We start from the raw sequence: 23,522 nt of genomic DNA, 5'->3' as shown, positions 1-23,522 counted from the left end.
TCTATTATCATATCCCATTGTTATTTCACAAATAAAAAGAGAAAAATACATGTCAAATTCTTACACCATCTCAATCCCCACTGTTCCATACTCTGAATAATTGATTCTATCCGTTGTCTTAATTTATTATACAATTTCCTGTCAGCACTGATTGAAAAATTGAGATATCTGCTATTTTGCTTAAAAGGGCAAAATTAATTGTTGCATGATAGTTTATTAATACATATACAAACATACCTCAGCAATGTCAGGCTGTGAAATATGAAGCTATCCTTCATTCAGAATTTGGTTTAAACAGTTCTAGGAACAAACAACAGATGCCTTGAAGTAGCCTATTAATAATATTTGGATAGCAGACAGAGTAGGCACTAGGGCAGTGGTTCCCAAACTTGGCAACTTTAAGACTTGTGGACTTCAACTCCCAGAACTCCAGCTCTGCTGGCTGGAGAATTCTGGGAGTTGAAGTCCACAAGTCTTAAAGTTGCCAAGGTTGGGAACCACTGCACTAGGGTCTCCTAGACACAAAGTATCCTAATGTGGGAAATTTCTGTATTCCTGTTTCAGTCAATACGATACTGAAGTTAAATTAAATTAAATTAAATAGTGACCACATATGGTCAGTGATCTATCAGAGAAAGATACTGGAAAATAATTACATTATTACTTAGTTATTTCCATCTAACATAAATGGAAAATTTGTTTTATTGGGTATTCTTCAGGATTACCTAAAGAATCCTGAGTTATCTTCCTTCTTGTCAAATGTTTTTGATTAACCAATTAACCAATACAAATGTTAGTATTATGTGATCTCTACAGGGAAACACAGATTCACAAACATATCAGTGTAAGAAAAAGATTTCAATATTCGGTTCACATTAGGATTTATTTGGATGCTAGTCAAATAAAAATACAAACATTTAATTAATAGTAAATCAAAAGAGACTCAGTTCAAAATGAAACTATTTTTTTTAAATCTGCTACATTCTAAACCATTAATCAATTGAAAGTTCAATATCTAAGAGCAATTAAAAACATATGCATCCAAAGCCCATTTAACAATTTCTACTGATGAAGCCAATGGGAGGGAATTCTATAAATGCAGAATCACTGTTGAAAAATCCTCTCTCTCTCATTTCCATACAGATACTAACACAACAGAGTTACAAGAAGTTCTGTCTGAGCAGAAACAATATGCTTCTAGTTCAGTGTTTTTCAAACTTGGCAATTCCCAGAATTCCCCAGTTATCATGTCGAAGCTGCCAAGTTTGAAAACACTGATCTAGATGAAGAAGTAAAATAAATGAATAGCCCTTAATTCTTAATGCGTTTATACTGTGAACCAGAGGTGGTATTCAGCAGGTTCTGACTAGTTCTGGAGAACCAGTAGTGGAAATTTTGAGTAGTTCAGAGAAAAAGTAAATGCCACCACTGGCTGACCCCACCCCCATCTATTCTCTGCCTCCCGAGTCTCAGCTGGCCAGGAAGGAATGGAGATTTTACAGTATCCTTTCCCTGTAGGGGGGTGGGAATGGAGATTTTACAGTATCCTTCCCCTGCCACACCCAACATGCCATGCCCACCAAGCCAAGCCATGCCCACTGGTAGTAGTAGTAGAGCTGGTAGTAAAAAAATTGAATCCCACCACTGCACTGGACCTCAAAGTGTCTGCTCCTATGGGTTGAAAAGATGCTATGGAACAGGAACAATCATTACCTGACATGAAGAAGACTGAGCTGGAAGTGGATTTACAAATGGCAGGCTACAAACATTACATGGAAAGAGATATTACGCTGGACATACAAAAGAAACCAGCTGATCTCTTAATAATTAAAAGGGACATACAAATAAACCAAGAGAGTGACCTAAATTATTTTCCTATGATGGGTTTACAAAGAAGCTTGTTAAAGTTTTGAAGAATATTGTGTAGAGTAGCAAAAAAAGAAAGAAACCAAGGTCTACAACAATATCTGAAGGTACTATAAACCAAAACTGCTAGAAGTAAAAGGAAGGCATATAAAGTTAGTTTATTTGATCAAGGATAAAATAGATATGTTATTTCTGGTAACCCTTAACTCTTTTGCTGACCTAAGGACTGAAATGTCAAGGTTTCATGGATTTGTTTATATTGTAGATAACTGCCTCTCCCTAAGGATATCTGCCCAGACATACTCTAAGGCCCTCCCTGAAATCTGGCCATCTCGTGGCAGACCTTGGAAGTGTGTCTTTTCCATTGCTACTTCTACCTGGTGGAACAGCTTCCCACTAGCAATTCAACAAGCCCCACCCACCTGTCTAAACTTTTGGAGGGCCATTAACACCTACTTTTTACCGAGGCACTGGGATAGTTTAGTTTAATGAAATTTGTAGTTTAGTTTAATGAAATTTGTATGCCGCCCACTCCCATTGGGACTCTGGGCGGCTCACAGGCAAGATAAAAGCGTTTTTTAAAATTTTAAAATAAGAAATACAATATTAAAATTTACACAACATCCATTCTGTCCAAGAGGGGCTGGATATTAATCAACAGCCCCAGGCCTGCCGAAACAGCCAGGTCTTGGTGGCTTTACGGAAGGCCGGGAGAGTGGTGAGGGTCCGGATCTCTACGGGTAGTTCATTCCACAGGGCTGGTGCAGCTACAGAGAAGGCCCTCCCCCAAGGGACCACCAGCCGGCATTGTCCGGTCGATGGTACCCGAAGGAGGCCCAACCTGTGCGATCTTATTGGTCATTGGGAGGTAAATGGCAGGAGGTGGTCTCTCAGGTAGCCAGGTCCTAAACCATGTAGGGCTTTAACATTTTATTTTCCTTCTTTAAATATAGTACAATAAATACAATAAATATATTCAAACTCACAGCCGCATATATATATAGTTATCTGTTAAAAATACTAAAAAAAAAAACAATTTCAATGAAGTAACACAACTTCATCAACTGTTCCTGCTTTGGGATGAGGTGTCACTACTGGTGTGACTTGTCACTGTGACTTGGACGATAGGATTGTATATAAGTAGATGGCATGGAAGGAGGGCAACTGAGCCTGCTGTGGGACATCCCAAAGAGGCAATTAAGGCACAAGATTTGCTTAACTGTTTTTATTATTTTATGATTGTTTTATTTATAGGTTTTATTGTTGTTGTGAGCCACCATAATTGCTTACAATGTGAATCAATATAAATATTTTAAATAAAGAAATAAAACCTAGGAAAGGGGAAGAAAATGTTATTGACATTTTAAGAGATGGTGATAAGTTATTAAAATTGTTTATACCTGTAATGAAGGACAGCCACTTTATTTTTTTTCCTTTATTATTCTCTTACTCTTCTTTATACTTTTTCCTTTTTCTTCTCTGTTTTTTTTTCAAAGTTTGCATTAGTTTTTATTACTGAAAATTGGAATCCTTAATAAAATTGTTATATAGCACAATGTCTTGAAAAGTGCCAAGGAAAGAGACAGGAATGTGCCAAGGTTGAAAACATAGGGTTCAAGAGCAAGAATGCATAAAGTACAAAACCAGATACCAAAGTCACTTCTAGCAACAAAAGGCAGTTCCTGCCCAGTTTAAATCCTTCCTCCGCCAAGTTTATATTTGCTGAAGCTTTCCTTGTACAGCTGTGGTCGATCATGAGGCTCCAGGCTTGCTTGCCACTTGTTCATTAGGTGCTTTTTTTGATGGGTTGCAGAATTCTGAGGCCAAGAGAGTTTTTCCTGCCTCTTGGAACTCTTGTCAACTATGAAAGGATCAATACTGACTGTGGAGGGACCTGAAAGGATGTCAGTGTTTGATTCAGTGGCTGCTGATCAGTGGGCACAGCACCCAATGGGACATGATCCACCCATGTCTTGGAGCTTGGCTCAGAGGCCATGCCAAAGCTGGCAACTTCAGCAAAGCCTTTTGAGGGACAGTAAATTCACTAATCTCAGTTCTGATACTTTCATTTGCAAACCCATCTGGTGAGTCTCTCTTCGTTTTTGAAAACAAAAATAATAATAATTATGAGTTTAAGAGCTTAAAGAATTTGAAATAAATGGCAAAAAGCTAAGTAAGATTTAGAACCAAGGAAGTTATAAATGACCTAAGGGCCTAGACAAATTTAGAATACTGAAATTTTTATTGTAAGATTGTGGAACTGTCTAAAATAAACAGCTTTTTGTAAGAACATTATGTTGTCTACTCTGTCATAATGGAAGTTAGAAACTTTATGATTTTAATTGGACACTAGAGGAAACAAAAAAAATCAGGCAAAAAGAAATAAAAAAATCCTGCTTTTGGTTTTTGTTAGGATTGGGATCTATTAAAGTAGATCTTTGAAAAATGGTGTCAGAAATTAGTAGCTACAACATCAAAATATTGTATGGATAGATTATATCTAAAGGATATTAATGAAGGAATAACATACATGAAACAAATCCTGCTTGATGCAAAGTAGTAGAATTAAAAGTATTGGTTTAAAAAATAGTGTGGATTACTAAACAGAAACCATCTAACTGACTGGCCAAAATAATTACTTATATAAGGACTCTCTTGGATTTACAAAAGAAGCTGGCTGAAGTTTTAAAAATTAAAGGGGAAATACAAAAGTTAAATTAAGAGAAATGATCTGATTAATATATTTTTTTACTGAAAGTAGAAAAGAAGTTTCTCAAAGTCTCAAAGAAGTCTTTGCAATCAAACAAAGACGAACTTAAGACACCAAATCCTACGGCAATATTTGAATGAATTAAAGATTAAGATTTTCATAAGTAAAAGGAAGGAATATAAGTTTGGAAGTTTGGAAGTTTATTGGTATTTGTATGCCGCCCACCCCCAGGGGACCCCCCGGGGGAGGGACCGAAGGCCCTCCCCTGGGGGGTCGCCAGCCGACATTGACCCACCGATGGCACCCGGAGGAGGCCCAATCTGTGTGATCTTATCGGTCTTTGGGAGGTAAATGGCAGGAGGCGGTCTATAAAGTTGATTTATTTGATCAACATTAAAATAAAGGGTGGTTTTATGAAATTCTGGTTACCTTTTGCTGGACTTGCTTATAGATTCTGTAAGGAATGGGTTATGGGAAGACAGCTTGTTTATTTATAACCTTATAGGGGTGAAGAGATATCAAACTTGTTTATCCCTGTTGTGCTAAAGATTGGAGGTCACTTCTTTATATATTTCTTTTCTTTCATTACTCATTTTTCTTTGCATTTTTACACTTTCTTTACTTTCACCTCTATTTTTGAATTTACTTTATATTACTTTTTATTAAAATCTTTTATTTATTTATTTAGAAAATGTATATGGCCACCCATTCACTTTCAATGACTCTGGGCAGCTTACAAAATAATAAAAACCCAATATACAATCATAAAAATAATAACCTCCTCAACTTTCCATCCCACTCCTAGTGACAGCAATTAGTCAAACAAGCCACTTGATGGACTTCATCCCACTCTGGGTTCCCCAGGCTCATTGACAAAACCAGGTCTTAGGGCTTTGTCCTAAGATTGGGGGCAGTCTAAACTCTGCAGGGAGGATGTTCCAAAGGGAAGGAGCCACCATGGACAACACCCTTTTCTTGAATCTGGCCAGATGTATCTCCTTAAGAGATGGGACCCATAATATTCCCTGCTTCCCCACTCTAATAGGTCAGGTTGGTGTAACTTGGGAGAGATGGTCCTTCAGATAACCTGTTCATTAAAATCTTCAATGATTTTTTTTCAATTATATGTAAATAATAATTTTACTAATCTGTCACACTGCTTGGTTTCTAGATAATATTTTGTTGCAGTGACAGGGAATTTCCAGGCATCTCCATTTCATTCACAGAGATTCAAACAAATCCCTTTCCCTAAAGATTTTTGGTGATACATCAAACAAGAAAATATTTGATGTGATGCATGTCAGGGTTTGAAGTGAAGGGCAATTAAAGCGTTCCAAGGCACTCCTCCCAGGTAATGCAATTTGTGCCCATAATTATAAGAAAGGTGTCTTTTTAACATCTTAAGCTTCAACCCAACCAGAACCAGCATTGATGCAGGTGGGAAAGAAGGGTCAGAGATGTTACACTGGTTTAGTCTATTGATTAATGAAATCATACCAGCCAGACCATATTTCAATTAATATTGTCAGAACCATTGTGACTCTAAATTAATTTTAATGCATCCATAACAGCTAGAGGTTCATTTAAATATAGTGTCCAATATTATAATATCATAAAAGAAGCAGCTGAGACTTGGCTCAGAATATGTAGTTGCCATAGCAACTTCATTAAGGCTTTGCCCTTTAGCAAACTCACTTAGGGGATGGTTCCAATAAAATTGGAGAAGTTCCAAGAAAATTCAAATGATCGCTTCAGCCTTTGGAAACCAGCACTCCTCAACAACTATGTATGCAGCTGTGTATGGTTGTCAAAAGCCAAGATATACTGACTTCAGTATCTGCCACTGGTTTGCTGATGACCAGTTTAGCCTTTTAAACATTGTTGCTCAAAATAAAATATTCTGGGTAGCAATTTTTATTTTTAAGAATTTTTATAAGAAGTTTTTTAAAAAATACAAATCATCTAAAATATGCCTTCTCTCATCCCACGGAACCACTACCAAAGATCTATGAGCCCAACCAATCTTTCTTATGTAGCTATCTTTGCCTAAGGCATAATATGGAGATTAGCTGGAAGGCTCCAAGTTAAACAGTGTTTATTCAATGAAAACTTCCTATGTAGGGAAGCAACAGCTTTATAGAATTGTGTATTCTTCACCATATAATAACATGCTATATGGAAATAATCTAATAGGTTCAATGGAACACATGTTAAGTGGTGAGATGGAAGGAGGGGGAGGGGGAGGAAGAGGAAGGGAGGGATAGGATGGGATGGATGATTAGGTCTGGAAATTCTTCTAAGACAAGGCTGTCAAACGTGCGGCTCGCAGGTCAGATGCATCACATGCCCAGGCCCAGTTTAGTGAAGGCAAAAGTCACGATACATCATGTGATGCTGCTGTGACAACATAAGTTTGACACCCCTGTTCTAAGAAGTGCTTTGCAGCATACTGGAGTACATATGAAACACTTGTATTTGAATCAATAATGCAAACTTATTTTTCATACTTTTACAATGATTTTGTAAATTAATCCTCAATATGTCCACATACGTGTATATTCATAGCCATATCATTTCCCTGGGAAGATATTCAATTGTGAAAGAACTACAATGTGCAGAAGCTCTGATCTGTGTCTGCTTTGGATGTATTTTTTTTGTGCAGCAGGGATGTTTGTGGGAGTTTTTTCAAAGAAATTATTTCACATGAATAGAAAGAGAACATTTAAGTCTCCAGGAAATATTCACAAAACAAAGTGAACTTAATTGATCCAGGGAATTACACTTAAACAAATCCAGGTGAATTCAACCTTTAATTGATTTATCTAGGGTTTGAGATTTACATGACGTATTCCCTTTGTTCCTCCAGCCACAGTCAACCAGGATCAGGATGATAGTTCAAATCAACAGTGAATTAAAAATGGAGTAATAGAATTTCCATTGACTGGAACAGATGTATTAAAATATAGACAATAATAAAAAATGAGAAGGTACAGGGATTCATAAAATAATGGAATATAATAAAATGTTTCTAAGTGACCAAGATGTCTCTCTCACTCTCTCTCTCTCTCACACACACATACATCATTGCTGATGTCTTATTTGGGATCACAGCAGAAACTCATGTGTTTAAAGATCATGGGGTTGCCATGGTACTAACCCAGTGGTTGGAAGCTGTAGCAAAGCATACAGATTAGGAAGCCCAACAAAGCTGGGGGAGATTTGGTTGCCATGTTACAACAGTGTGTGAAATGGCACTCTTTCCATAGACTTGTCTTTCTTTTTGCCATATTTAGTAAGTTTGTAGAAATACTGTTTTTTGAAAATAGTCATATTCCCTTTACTACAAAGTCAGGATGAAGAGTATTTATTTGTATTTATGATGCTTATTTATAAAAGTTTAGAATTTAGCAAGGAGTCCCTTTTTCCACCTTCATTTCTTTGCTTACTCTTAAAAAGGGTAAAATTGATTACTTCCCCATTTAACATCTTCTGTTGCTACAAGCTTTTAAAATCCAGTGTATGGCTACCTAAAAATAAATCCCAAAGGGCACTGGGCTTATTTTGAAATAAATAACAACAAGATTGAAATGATGTTGCCACAATGCAGTATTCACATTTTGGTGTGTGCAGATGTGTATATCGGTTTTAAAAAACAGAAATAAAATGTTTCTTTATAAATGGCACAAATGGACCACACTTAGAAATTGTGAATTTAAAAAATACAAAAAATATAATCTATTCAAATGTCAGAATCAAAATAATTTTTGAGCCATGGTATTGAAAAGAGGCTAAACAAAATATATGGGATATATTAGACTTTGCAAACCGTAATAAATAACTGGTTTATACATATCTACAGAAAGACGGGATGGAGAACAAAACTATGGTGTAAAAAGGGCTATGTAATTGAGAGGATGTAAAAGAAAAGACCCGGACAACTCTTTGTTCCTATAATATGTATAATTTGTATTAAAAATAAATAAATAAACTTGAATGGAAAAAAAAGAAAGAAAGACGGGATGGAGTGTTCATATAAGTATACAGGTCTGTATACTCCAGGAAAATAAACTGTGTGATGCAGCATTGGCTTCTTCTACTACCCACACATTAGAGAATGGTCCTTTTGACTGTGAGAGGAAAGGAAACAAAGAGGAAGGAAGTGTTCTCTCTTTTCTGGGTTGCCAGGCAACAGGCACCATGTAAAGAAAGCTTCCTTCTCCTTCGTCCCCTCCCTCCCTGGCACTCCTTTGCTTTTAATATGCCTAACATATATGTATATCCTATCTATTCTCATGTCAAGAACACTCCCTGGATTTTAATTTTGCTTAACACTCTGCATATATAGTTGATCAATTCTAAATTAACTGAATGGATATCTTTGCAAATATTTTATCTGAACATTATTTCTGTCCTGGAATCATTTACTTGAAATTGGCTGAAACCCTGAATTGAAAGGTTTAACTCAACTTATTCACATTCCTTTGGGTTCCGTTCAAATCTTTTATATGAGAAATCCCTCTATGCTTGTACTGGAATATATCAAAACAGCAACATTATATTTTTCATGTGGAATATAAATTAAGCATAGCTGGGGAAAAACTGTTTTACATATCTGAAGGCTTTTTAATTCAGACTGCATGATGGAAAGAAATTATGGATAACTACTGTTTATGTATCTTGGCATCTTATTAATATAATATAGACTGAGAAATTTCATAATTTGGATCTGATTGCAAGTGTGAGTATTTGCATCGTCTAGGAATATAAATTATTTGTTTGCTTCTTCTAAGCTTATCTCCTTGATGTTGTTTTTGCCCCATCCCTCTTTACCTCTTTGATTCAGTGAAACATTTGTATTCTCTAAATATTATACATATGGAATAGCCGAATATAAAAAATATGATGACAAGGTTCACACATCACTCTAAAGAAAGAAGTGTTGTATTTTCTACTACAAAATTGTGATCAATACATTCAGCTACAGTTCCTAGTGAGCAATAGCACGCAGAATTAAACCATTTGGTTAACTAAAACATTGCAGTATTATAGAACTGTGATTCATCAATCCTTTCCTGATATGTGAGGAAGGATATATTTTATTTCAAACATGGTGCCAAAGGTATTATTGCCACAAATGTATGTTTCTGTCAGCAGTAACCACAAATGACTCATCCAATGTAACTGCAGTTTCATTACATAGATATTTTAATGTTAAACAAGAAGGTGTTCATTAAGAAGATTTATTCAAGATTAACAGCTAGGTAGCAGAGACTTTGATAATCACTGCTATGGAACAGTTGATCCAGAACATGTAAGAATTACTCTAGGGGTAAATCCCCTGCAGGATTTGAAATTCCATGACTGCCTTTTTTTCAATCAGATTCCCAATTCCATTGCCGAAATTAATTCATGCATTTCAAATTCAAAGAACACACTATTTGAACTAGTAATATCTGCCTTCCAGTAGTGCACACACTTAAATTCCAAGAGGCAGAATGGAATGAGTTTCTTACTTCTGAAGTGATTGCAAAAGGCGAGAAACTGATGAAATCAGAAAACATCATCAGAAACATCAAAATTCAATGTTTTGTGTTTCTTTCTCTCTTAGCAATTGTTTGAGGTTATGATGGATTTCTCCAGGGGTACTTATTACTGGATTCTGAAGTTCTGACAGCTGGGCATTCCTCCCTGTGGTCACATGATTACATTTGGGGCACTCAGCAACCAGCCCACATTTACAGTCATCTGCAGTGTCCCCAGTTTTTATGACTGCAATTTATGATTCTGGGATTTTTGGCAAAATTGGCCCATGGTGAACAATTTGTTTGCTTAATAACTATGGTGTTCTCTTTACAATCATGGCAATCATTTTACAACCTCAGTGTTAGCTTAACAATTGCTGCAAAAAAAGATCATAAAATTAGGTCAGTCACATCAGTCATTTTGCAGCTGTCATAGTTTATGACTGTACTGTAATGGGTAGGTTTCTTTAGGGACATAAGTTAAGGACTACCTATGTTAAGGCCTGCTATTTCTAGGCATTTAATTAACCAATCGTGGCAGGGAATTGAATGCTTTCTTTTAATCAATCCAAGCTGCATTCAAGTTGGTTTTCTCTCTCTTACAGTTGTCCAAAATCTTCTAGGGAATCAGGACCTAGTGCTTTGTTCCTCTTTGAAAGTTGCAATTTGAAAGTTTGTTGGTAAGCAGGTAATTGGCTTGTAGTTGCCTGGTTCTGCCCCTTTTATTAGATCTTATGGGGTAGGTTTTGCCAGATGTCAATCAGTCTTCAGTTTCATCTCCTTGCATCAGGATGTCAAAACTGCTTTGTAATGAGTGGCTACAGACCAATCCAATGCTTCACAAAGAGCATGCAGGTCTTCATGCAGTGCTGACCAATTCTTGCAAGGCCAATGGCAAAGAACATTCTCCTCCTGGATTTTTCCAGTCGAAATTCTTCAACTGACAAAGTCCATAAAATATCTTCTTTGCCTGACCAGATGGAATGGGACAATGTGATGTGGATGAGGTGGTTCCTCAAGTAACTGGTCCGATGCTGTGTAGGACTTTAGAGTCATAACCAAATTAAGATACAGACATATTTTGCAAATATAAAAGACATCCCTATTTCCATTTTTTCTTCTGCTATTGCTTTTTAAGTGGTGGAGATTAAAGCTAGGGCAGATATTATCCAATTTGATCCAAAATATTCTGACAGCCATTGGAGTTAGAAGAGCTAACATAAATAATGCATACAATTTGTAACAAACTGCATTACTTCCTACTTCATGGCAACCTGATCAAGACAATTATGCAAAGGAAGAAGGAAAATTAATTCTCCATATCATTTTCCTTGTCAAGGAAAAATCCCTCCTGAATCTATACAATGTGATAGAGTTTGGTTGTTATTGTTGTTGTTTGCTTTCCAAAGCCGGCTATGAAAAAAGGATCAATCTGTCATTTTCTCTGACATAATTCTCTCTTCTTCTTTTGCATTTTTTTTATTTTATTTCCACAATTAAAATACAAACTCCAAAAGAAAAAAGGAGAGAACAAAGCAAAATTAAACAAGAAAAATGCATAAAAACACATGCACATTAATTGTCCCTCCCTGTTGAATACTGATAAAGTTATTTCACCAATTATATTCCACTTCCCTTGCAAAACAGATCCAAAGTTTATAAACTTCTACAGTTTACTACTTAGTAAACTCTGTTTACTAAGCAGTATGGAAAGGGAGGAAGCAAAAGTGCACACAAGAAGTAGATGGGATGTTCTCTACGCCAATAGCTACTTCCAATATGCCATACACCCATTATAGCCCCAGGCAAATTGGTACAGAGATGTCTTCAGAAGACCAAATGAGTGGGAACAGATCTGATCTCGAGGGCAAGAGAATAGGAGCCACAGTACAAAAGGAGTCTGTCAGCTGAAATTCCTTGTCTGATTGGGTCTACAGCATGCCCCTTTTGCCAGCATGAATGGAGTGGACTAATCACACTGGGGCAAGCCAGTTTCTCACATGGCCAGGACCCATGCCATGAAGGACCTTAAAGGTGATAACCAACACCTTGAATTGGACCCAGGAGCAAAGTGGCAGCCAGTGCAGCTCATGGAACAATGATATAAATGGGCCATCCTAAGCGCCCTAAGAACTGCCCATGCAACTGCATTCTGCACAAACTAAAACTTCCAGATCCTCTTCAAGGGTAGCCCCATTTGGAACACATTGCATAGTCCAAGTATAAAATGACCAGGGTTTGACTGATTGAACTCAGGGACTCCCAATCCAGGAAAGGGTGCAACTGGCACACAATATGAAGTTATGCAAAGGCTCTCCTAGCCATGACTGCCACCTGCTCATTGAGAACGAATTATGAGATTGTGTGCTGGAGATTATGTGCTGCATCAGAAGACTTATTTTATCACTGAGTTTGGCTATGAGATTCACCTAGCATCGTGATTTTGACTGAATGATTGTAGTTACCCTATAACCTGTTCTTGGGGTAACGAGCATAATTAATTGAAGACAAGTAAAACCTATATGTGTATCACAGAATTCAATGTGACACAAGTCTAAACATGTGAAGAACCAAATGAGATTGAGGATTATGAGAGATGAAATCCAATGATTCTGGAGCCAGAAGACAATAGGCTGGGAAAGGATGTTATAAGCTAGTCAAATCATGAGCTATAATATAACAACCTCTTAAAGGCTAACGTGATCATAACTGCTATAACAGATGAGCAGAATAAAATATTAATATAAAGTTTTAAAACCATGTTAAAACCCCTGGGAGGCAATACATAGGTACCAGTCTGGGGCAGAAAATAGGTCTGAACTCTAATTCAATGCAAAACACAAATCCAGTGTAGAATGAGATAATACAAGCTGTTTCTTAATCTCACTTGACAATGAACAGAATGTATAATTTGTCCACTGTCTCATTTAAAATTCTCCATTGAACTCAGCCTCCAATATGTAATTTAGGATCTCAGTAGCTCAGTTGCACTGTGTACCAAAAAGGGAGGAAAGTTAAAGCTGCTAGCCCTTGCCAAACAAATAAATCCCACATGCTTGTAATGTAATGGTAGGAATGAAAGGAAGAATACTGGATTCAGCAATCACCATCCACAAATCAGAATAACCTTTGCAATTGGTTGCCCCATCTGCAATTCTTTGAATGGATGGCATGACATGGGGAAGAGGGGAGAGCAACAGATATCCTAATCACTACAATTACCTCTTATTCTCCTGATGTTTTTAGTATGTGTGTCTACAATTTTCTGTCTCTTGTAAACAACCAGCTGAGGTGACCAAGGCATGAATGACTGTGTGTAGGGCGTCCCAATCCAGGTATGCACACACTAGTGTACAAGATTTATTTGTGCAAAACCCCTCCAAGTCATAGCTGTCATCTATTCTTCATGCAGGAGCCCTACATCTAGGAAGATCCCAGTGTTGTACACTGATACTGTTGGGGGTGGAGCAATACCTTCCAGAATCAATGATGGACCCAGTGGCCACAAAATCCAAATCCAAATTCAGATCTCTTCTTCCCAATCTAGACCCCCACGGTCTTCAGACAGGGAGACAGATCCTCAGCAGCACTGTTTGGTTAGACAAGGTTTGAGATAATGTATGGAAATCTGCCATTAAAACATTATCACTTCTCCTTCCTAAGTCATAAAGAGTCGTGTCTTTTCCTGGCACTGTATGGTTGTCACTTTGCATCTGCCAAATGTTCCAGGGAAACTATATCCTTGTCTTAAAAAGTGTCAAACAGATGCTACATTTGCTGTCCCTCTGAGCAATCTAGACCATCTTTTTTGGAATAAAATCAAAAACATTGCTCAAGTCTAACATCCATTATTTCAGGCCTTAGCTAATAGCAGTTGGACATATGCATGTATTTTTATATTTTGCTTTTGAAACAAGGATGAATTCTGGAAGCTTTCTAGAGGACACTTAACATTGAAAGCAAAATACTTAAAACAGAAAGCATATTTTGTTCCATTCTAAATGAAATCTCTTGAAATATGGTTGCTTTATTTTGAGAAATGCTGCAAATAGTTTACACCTGAACAATTTTGCTCCTAATAGCCGTATAATATTTTGTCCTCGTTGGACTATTGAAGCATAGGAAAGAAGGCTGAGAGTTTTCCACATACATTTTATTTAATTCTGTAAACTTCAACCACCCTTTATTAATACCTCCCTTTTATTTCTCAGTGGCTTTATTTTGATTGCATTTCAGACAGAACCGAACTTTTGAGTTTGCTGATATAGTTAATCCTGCTCCCTGGACTCATTATAGACAGCATTACTATGTAAACAAGTAATACAAGTGTTGAAAAATGGTAATATTAATTTGGTAGATTGAATTGCTGTTTCATATACTGTAGTGCTAAAGAATTCCTTTGGTTTTTTTCCCCATTATCCACAGTTTATTTTTTAAAGACTACAATCAACAGAGTTCCACATTAGAACAAAAGATTGCTGTGGTCTTTTGCCCATTTCCAATTTGCAGGCTGTCAACACCTGATTGTCTGAAGGACACTAAATCCAGCAATGGTAAGATGCTCAAATGTCTCTTAAAAATTCTTATTAGCAAAAGATTTTCTCCAACTCTGACACTGTATATCTTGTTAGAAAAAAATTGTCAGTTTAAAATATTACAATTTTGTATGTTCCCATTACTTTTTCATCTCATTGTCTATGGAGATTCTCAGTCATCTAGTCCCAAAGGTGCTTTTTAAAGAGGCAACTGGACTTTCTGGTATAAAAAGAAGAAGAAAGAAAGTCCAATTGTCCCTTGAAAAAGCACTTTTGGGACTTCCATCTTATTTTAAACTTTATTAAACCCAAATTCACTGGTATTTATTGATGGCATTCAAAGCAAGATTGGGTAGACCCTCCAGGTGTTGGTACGGATGGAATTATGTAGTTGAATAGCATCTGGTGGGCCATAGTTTATTATTTTTACCTTAGATACACACATCACATGCTGGTGAAAAGATTGTCCCCTTCTCTCTTGCATTGTTAGCAAGCCAAAAAAAAAACAAACCAATTCTAGGCCAACATCTAAGAAAACAGAATGCATGGTAAATATCTCAGGAATGCATTTGGAGCTTTGCCTTGCATTGTGCATACTATATGGTCAAGGTAATTTTCTAAATAAGAATCAAATAGTTTGTGTGGCTTTTAAAATTTATTTTAGTCAAGCAAAAATACTATTAAGCATTCTGAAAATATGTATTCATATATTCTTTCTGGTTAGTTAATTAGTCAGTTAGAAATGAGTAGTTAATGACATTAAAAATGTTCACTTCATTGTCACCTCAGATTTGAAAATCAATTCATCAATAATTCTGTCATCTATATTTTATGCTGCTTGCCTCTAATAAAGTTTATAGTTATCATCTTCTTTACTGCCCTTAGTTTGTATGATATAGCAGAACATTATTTTTTTCTGACATCAAGAACCAAATGTATTGTTGTCTTTCTTAAAGAGCTCAGGGTGGCAACCATTGTTTTCTACTTCTGTTTTTTTTATCTCACAACAAACTCCTATAGTATGTAACTTAAACTGATGTAGTGCCTAGTTACAAAATACACAGGATTGGGTTGGGGCAGGAGTGTTTGAGACAAACGAGAAAAAAATGTTCTTTGAACTTGAGTTAGGAAACACACTTTGAGGTTACTTTGAAGTCCCTTTGAAGATAAGTGGGGAGGGCCATCTGTTGTGCTCTCCATAAACAATCACTTGCCCATTCTGACTACCAACTTAATAGTGTAGTATGAGTGCTACATGGAGCAGTATCAACATATTTGGGAAGAAATCATGTGCTTTTCTATAAATTATGATACTATGTAAAGAAATCACATGATTGAATACGTACCTTCTAAAATTGTATGTTGAAAAACTGCAGAATAAGCACCCAGGCTCCTAACAAGGCCATTCAGTATTCATTTCTGCCATGCTATCCTACTACAGATTTGTTTCTCTTTTACTGTTAGGATGTTGAGGAAAATATGTTTTCCCATGAAGCCAATGTGTTTCAAGAGGGTCTTGTTTCCTCAGTCTGTCCCAGTTTAGAGCAATTCACAGCACAGCTGTTCCCAGGTTACGATGACTGACCTCCCACTCACTCCTTCTGCTGCCTAATCTCTTGAGAAGGGAACGCAAGCTGCTCTCTTTTGCACTTAAAGTTGTCAAGCTCAGTGGAAAAGAGGTGGTCTAAAGTTTTTAAGCCCATACTCCTGGCTTCTTATTACCTCCTTTAATTTGTTAACTGAGCTGAACTTATATCTTTTCTTCTTTATGACCTATTCCTGCTGACAGTTCTTTTAATGTACTTACGCCAATCAGTCTATTTGCCATCTGCTCCATCAATGGAGCAGCTTTGTGATTGGAAACTGTCAAGAACCAAGAAGTCTCCAAGGACTGGCATGGAATTTAGCCAAATCTGACATCATATTAGAAATGCATACAGAAAGGCAGAAATGGAGAGCCAGCTATTATTTTTAAAACAAAAGGCCCATGTAGGTTACAGTTTACTCCTCTCTTCCCTGGAGATTTTGTAGGGCTTAAAAAATCTGCCTGGGCTTAAAAAATCTGATCAACCACTTGGTTTTTCTATAGATTTCTGCTTCCATCTAATTATTATCTGGAGTTTTGTATTCTGAATCTGGCACACCTGCTTCTTTTTGCTCCTATGAAGTCATATCCTACATTGGACTAGTTGATATAAAAGCTGCAGATCTTAATTGGCATTAAGAGAAACAAACATAAAGTGTACATGTGTACTCAAACAAAGCAAATCCAAATTATGCAATTATGGTACTAGGCAAAAGTCATCAACATAGTGTTGCCTAGATAACAAGAAACCTATTAAAGATTTTTTTTTAAAGTTATTCCAACAAGTTACCTAGAACTGGCTGTGAAGTTAAGTCATAGGTGGCAGCATGCTAAAATTATACAAATTGTCGTCTTCATTAATTGTTGGATATGTTCTAAATAAATTGGTCACCAATCATAAAACAAACTTTCACAAACCAACCACTATTGTTGGTTTATTGTCCATATTTCCTGAATCATATTAATTGATGTGACATAAAAATAGGCTCAGTTTCTGTTATTAACTGCCAGGTTTGTTATTATAAAACTATGGAAGATTAAGCTATATTTTCCCTTGTACTGGTGTAATTTAAGGTTGAAGAATTGCTCTGGCCAAAATAGTAGTATAACAGAGTTTTGAAAACTTTACAAAGAAGCTATGGATTTATCAGCTTTTGTCTTGTTTCTACAAGAAACAACAAAAATATACGAAAAATTTCTGGGATTTAAGTGATTGAGATGAGGGGCTAGAAGGGATGCTTATAAAATTCACAGATGACACAAAGCTCAGGGAGATTATTAACCCCTCAGAAGGATTCCAAAGAATCTTAATCAACTTGAATATTGAAATTTATCCAACAAAATATTGTTCACTGGGCAGAAATATGAAGTTCTAGAATTAGTCAGAAAATCCCTGGTACAAGATAGGTAGTGTAAATATTATGAGAAAGGTACAGTTATCCAATAGACCACAGATTACCAGTATGTATGAGCCAAAAGTATGCTACACCTGCCAAAAAGTCAATATGGTTTTGACTGTATCAAACATAGAGATATAATATCAAGATCATGGGAAGCAATAGTACTGCTGAATGCTGTATTAGTCACACCACACCTGGAATGCTGTGTTTAGTTCTAGCTGACACAACATAAAAAGGATTCTGAGAAACTGGAAGAAGTGCAGAGAAGAGTAACAAAAATAGTCAGGGATTTGGAGGCTAAGGACAGCGAGAGGAACTTGGTTTGTTAAGCCTACAAACCACGGGGAATCATGATTGCAATCTTTCAATATATGAAGCGGTGTCACAGGGCAGAGAGTGTGGATTTCTGACCTATAACTTCCAATAAAAGATAAGAACAACTGGAGGGAAGTTTTAAAAAGGAAGATCCAAACTTGAAATCAGGAGGCATTTCCTGACTGTGGGAAATATTAAATAGTAGAACAGCCTGCCTCTTGGAGTCATTGATGCTTCATAACTGGAAGTTTTCAAGTAAAGATTAAAGAATGATTTTTCCAGGGTGGTTATGAAGAATCTGCACTGGACAAGGGAATGGACTAGAAACTCTCCAAGGTCCTGTCCAATTCTATGATTGTCCTAATTTTTGTGAATATGTGTGTGAATCTGTTACTAGGGCATCATGCCATCCATTGCAAAATGCCAACCTTCCCTTTTGCATTGCACAGTGCCAATCTTGGTCATCCTCTTCTTCCAAATGAATATTAGTTTAGAATTAAAAATTCCATTCATGTAGACTTAGCAGCAATTGTAAATTGAATGTAATCTGTTGTTTGGCATTCTCTGAATTGGATTGTTTCTTCCAAAATTCTATAGGCCTTTACAGCCCTCTCTAAGCAGTTTACAGAGTCAGCATATTGCCCCCAACAATCTGGGTCCTCATTTTACCAACCAAGATTGAGTCAACCTTGAGCTAATCAGGATTGCATTGCTGGCAGTCGGTAGAATTAGCCTGCCATATTGTGTTCTAACCATTGTGCCACCACTGCTCTTGAAGTCAATGAATGGGTGTATTAGTGAAGATGGCAGTTGTCAAACCTCTATGTATTCATCAGATCAAATGCACATATGAGGAAATAGAAGGGGCAGTCATCCCCACCCCTCACATCTCCATATGCCTTGGGGTGATGGCTATCATATCTGGGCTGTAAAAATTCAGATGACCATAGATTGTAGCAAACAGATTTTATTTATTTAATTTTTATCACTGCCCATCTCATCAAGTGACTCTGGGTGTAGCACACTTTTTTTAAAATAAAAAAAAGCAATTACACTAATACAAAAACTTAAAATATGCTACATAGTAGATACAGAAAACTCTCACTCCTTGCTGTTTTCTAAAGTTTAGAAGACCAGATATAATACCTCCTCACCCTGTATATCTGATTTTTCAAAGCACTTTCCGAGTAATTAATTTTTTTTTAAATCATGAAAAAATATTTGTCCTGAGTATTTTTTAAAAGTGATATAGACTTAATTATATTTGGTTTATCTTTCACACCATCTTAATTATCCTGATGTAATGGGTGGATGGTTTTACCTGACTCCACTATCCTTTTACATTTCTAAGGAGGCTCCTTGTAAAAACAAGCCAAAAATGCAATGAAATACTTTATAAATTTATCACAATTTAAACAATAAGACAACTTTTGACAAGTCTCTTAAACTTTAACAGCTGCACCAGATATGGTTACAGTCTCTCAGCTACCAAAATCCAGACAATTGCCAGATGCAGTAAAGTATCTCTTTTTTGCCATCTAGTGGCTGTTCATATTTTTACAATCCAGCTCTGATAACTTTAGAGTTAGGCAGCATTTTCAAAAGTAAAATTCTTCCCATTTCCTTAATGTTCTGCAAAGTTGCACTTGTGCGGTGAAGCTTCTATGAATCCAATTTAATAAAATCCTACCTAAACACAGCCATATCAGGAGAAATCTCAGATACCCTGTGTTCTTTAATTGACTATATGAATCTACAGGTGAAACTCAAAAAAATAGAATATCGTGCAAAAGTTCATTTATTTCAGCAATGCAACTTAAAAAGTGAAACTATTATATGAGATAAGACTCATTACATGCAAAGCAAGATAGTTCAAGCTGTGATTTGTCGTAATTGTGATGATTATGGTATACAGCTCAGGAAAACCCCAAATCCACCTTCTCAGAAAATTAGAATATTACATGCAATCAATAAAACAAGGATTGTACATAGAACAATATCGGACCTCTGAAAAGCATGCCTATGTACTCAGTACTTGGTTTGGGCCTCTTTTGCAGCAATTACTGCCTCAAGGCGGTGTGGCAGTGCTGAGGTATTATGGAAGACCAGGATGCTTCAATAGCGGCCTTCAGCTCTTCTCCATTGTTCAGTCTCATGTCTCTCATCTTTCTCTTGGCAATGCCCCATAGATTCTCTAGGTTTTGGTGCTTTTGGCAGTGTGGGCAGCTGGAAAATGAAGTCAGCATCCCCATAAAGTTCATCTGCAGAAGGAAGCATGAAGTACTCCAAAATCTCCTAGTAGATGGCTGCATTGACCCTGGTCTTAATGAAGCACAGTGGTCCAAAGTCCTGTTGCTCCTTGGTCCAAAGTCCTCTTTTCTGATGAGAGTAACTTTTGCCAAAAGCACCAAAACCTGGTTCAATGACTGTAGGATTACTGTGCAAACTCGCCTGACCTGAACCTCATAGAGAATCTATGGGGCATTGCCAAGAGAAAGATGAGAGACTTGAGACCGAACAATGCAGAAGAGCTGAAGGCCGCTATTGTAGCATCCTGGTCTTCCATAACACCTCAGCAGTGCCACCGGCTGATAGCTTCCATGCCACGCCGCATTGAGGCAGTAATTGCTGCAAAAGGGGCCCAAACCAAATACTGAGTGCATATGCATGCTTATACTTTTCAGAGGTCTGATATTGTTCTATGTAGAATCCTTGTTTTATTGATTGCATGTAATATTCTAATTTTCTGAGATGGTTGATTTGGGGTTTTCATGAGCTGTATGCCATAATCATCACAATTATGATAAATCACAAACTATCTTGCTTTGCATGTAATGAGTCTTATCTCATATATTAGTTTCACCTTTTAAGTTGCATTGCTGAAATAAATAACTTTTGCACAATATTCTAATTTTTTGAGTTTCACCTGTAAATAGATCAGAGAAGTGATAGAATATAACATGCTTTACTCTCTTTTCAGATTGCAAAAACGTTAAGAGTAGCAAAATTCTGCTATCAGGCATTAGAAACACCTTTGCCAAAAGAATTAAGAATTAACTTTATTAATTGGTGTTGCTGACCTTTGATTCAACTAGAACCTTTGCAAATTATTATTGAATGATTTACCAGTGGGTTTTTTTTTGGGGGGGGGGGTGTCAGTAGTTTGAAATTATTCTATCACAATAGTGTCCTTAGCCTCAAAGTACTAAGTAATTGGCTTATTAATTACAGGCCAGAATCTTTCTGGAATAGAATATTTTTCCCCATTAACATCTAACCCAAACATTTAGAGCAAAGTGCTATTCAGCCGGTTATATAGTATCTGCATATGTCCCTTTTATATGCCTATTTCAATATGTGTGTGTGGACCAGACTATTGGGTGATACCCCACAACCTTGCTGCAAAATATGCTGCAACAATATTCTTCAATTTTTAATTTCAGATAAAGCAGATACTTAGTTTTCTTTTCTGTGTAGTATTTAGATGAGCAAAAGTTCACTTAAACTGTGTCAATACACACAAGGGCATTGATTTGCCTGACTTTTGCTACTTAGCACCAATTTTTACTCATTTGGCTTTTCAGGCAGACATTATATAATCCTAAAGCACCAAGTGATTTCCTGAAATTACAATGCCAATTGGATTTGCCTGAGATGATGACTTCAGCAAATGAAAACTGTTATGAAAAGTCATTTGAAAGATCTGTGAGTTAGATATGCTTCTTAATTAGAAGTTATGCAATGAATGTGACACAGAGGATAGTATATGGTTACCAATTTGACTATAGTTATCCTGGTACTAAATGTATCTTACAGGAAGACTGGAAAAGAAAGATGTTTCATTACTGTAAGATTCCTGAAAATGGTTGGTAGTATTGGCTCAGCCTTAGTTTACAAAAAGGAATTGCTTTCATCTTTTAGCATTTTCTCTAGAACAGCAAACTGCCAAGCAGTTCTATGGAAAGATATTAGAATATCGTGACATTGGGTAGACATCATCATTACATAATAAGTACTAGCATCCTCCAGAGCATTTCTACTCCCAGAGCACAACCAGTGGGGTAAAGGGCTAGTCAGGCATTCTAGAACTTGCAAGCCCATTCAATTTGGTACTCATCAGATCTGAGGAAGGCTAGTGCTGGGAATTAGGAGTTTTCTGCTGTTCATCTGGTCTTACTCTCCACAGCAGTGTTAGAAGTCAAACATTATTCTAGTCCAAACATACTTAGCAAAAATGATTAAGGCACCAGGCTAGAAACCAGGAAACTGTGAGTTCTCGTCCTACCTTAGGTGTGCAAACCAGCTGCAGGACTTTGAGCCAGTAACTCTTTCCTGCTCAACTCGTCTCACAGAGTTGTTATAGTAAAACATAGAAGAAGGAAGGAATATTAGATATATTATTCACCTTAATTTTTTTCTTTAAAAAGGGAATAATAGCAAGATGGGTACCATATAATTAGATAAATAATAAAACCTAAAACAAAAACATATTGGTGCACTCTCTTTAGGATATACTTCCTGCAGATTTGAATAGCAGCCATCACCCTCTTGATCCATTGGGACTACAACTCCAAGACTTTCCCAGTTAGAAGGATGCAGTTCCAAGACAACTGGAAGATGCCATATTGGATAAGATTATTTTATAATATAGCCTCAATTAAAAGAAAAACATTTTTTGTTTTCATCCGACATTAAAATCCTAAATATTTTTCTCTTTTATGCTGTGGGAAAAGAAGTCACAAGTATTTGTAAATTATTTGTTAAAAAGCATACAAATGAGATGCCTATCAAGCTATTCCAGCCCATTTTGATATTCATTTCATCTCCAAGTAAACATGTAGTTTATGAAGTCTAGTTTCTGCCAAAGAATCTGGAAATCTGGAGACTATTGTATGAGTTCCTGGGCTTTTGTACATAAACCACATTTTGTGAATAGCTTAGGATGTAGTTTGGTACTTAAATTTTTTAGCAAAGTGCTTTCTGAAGTAATACAGCTAATAGAGGTCTTTTTCAAATTTAAGATTTCCAGATGTTTAAGACCAAAGAAGTTTGAGGACATGCCCATGCCCACAGGTTCAGCCTTTGGCATACCTGCCTGTGGAGCTCCTCCCAAAGATGGTCTTGTATTTTTAGCAAGAAGATTTGAAAGATTAAAATGCAGTTTGATGATAGCCCCAAGTATTCACAGTTCCAGTTTCTGTTCAGATCTCCATATTAAATATATAAAGATCTTGGAAGCAACTGGATATGGAGAGTTGTGAGAGTATAGATAATTCATGTTGCCACCTCCTGCATTCTGCAGGTGAATGCCCGTATAAGGGATACTTGGAATACTGCATCCAGTTTTGGTTGCCACAATGTAAAAAAGATGTTGAAACTCTAGAAAGAGCACAGAGAAGAGCAACAAAGATGATTAGGAGACTGGAGACATATAAAGAATGGTTGCTGGAATTGGGCATGTCTAGTTTAATGAAAAGAAGAACTAGGGGTTACATGATAGCAGTTTTCCAATTTCTCAGGGGTTGCCACAAAGAAGAGGGAGTCAAGCTATTCTTCAAAGCACCTGAGGACAGGACAAGAATCAGTGAA

General features: G+C 36.7%; 1 protein-coding gene across 1 annotated transcript in view; it reads left to right on the top strand.

The window, feature by feature from the left end:
- The window catches only part of LRRN2 (leucine rich repeat neuronal 2), a 159,216-nt gene that overhangs the window by 95,634 nt on the left and 40,060 nt on the right, over window positions 1-23,522 (top strand). The window contains exon 2 of the mRNA XM_014076267.2: window positions 14,524-14,651. The gene's annotated coding sequence lies outside the window, so the exon portion shown is untranslated. The remainder of the gene's footprint in view (window positions 1-14,523; window positions 14,652-23,522) is intronic.

The sequence above is a fragment of the Thamnophis sirtalis genome, unplaced genomic scaffold (genome assembly GCF_051295495.1).
Source record: "Thamnophis sirtalis isolate CommonGarterSnake01/CBP01778 unplaced genomic scaffold, rThaSir2_p1.2 scaffold_7, whole genome shotgun sequence".
In the NCBI taxonomy this organism is placed as follows: Eukaryota; Metazoa; Chordata; class Lepidosauria; order Squamata; family Natricidae; genus Thamnophis; species Thamnophis sirtalis.
This window is presented reverse-complemented; position numbering and strand designations above follow the sequence as displayed.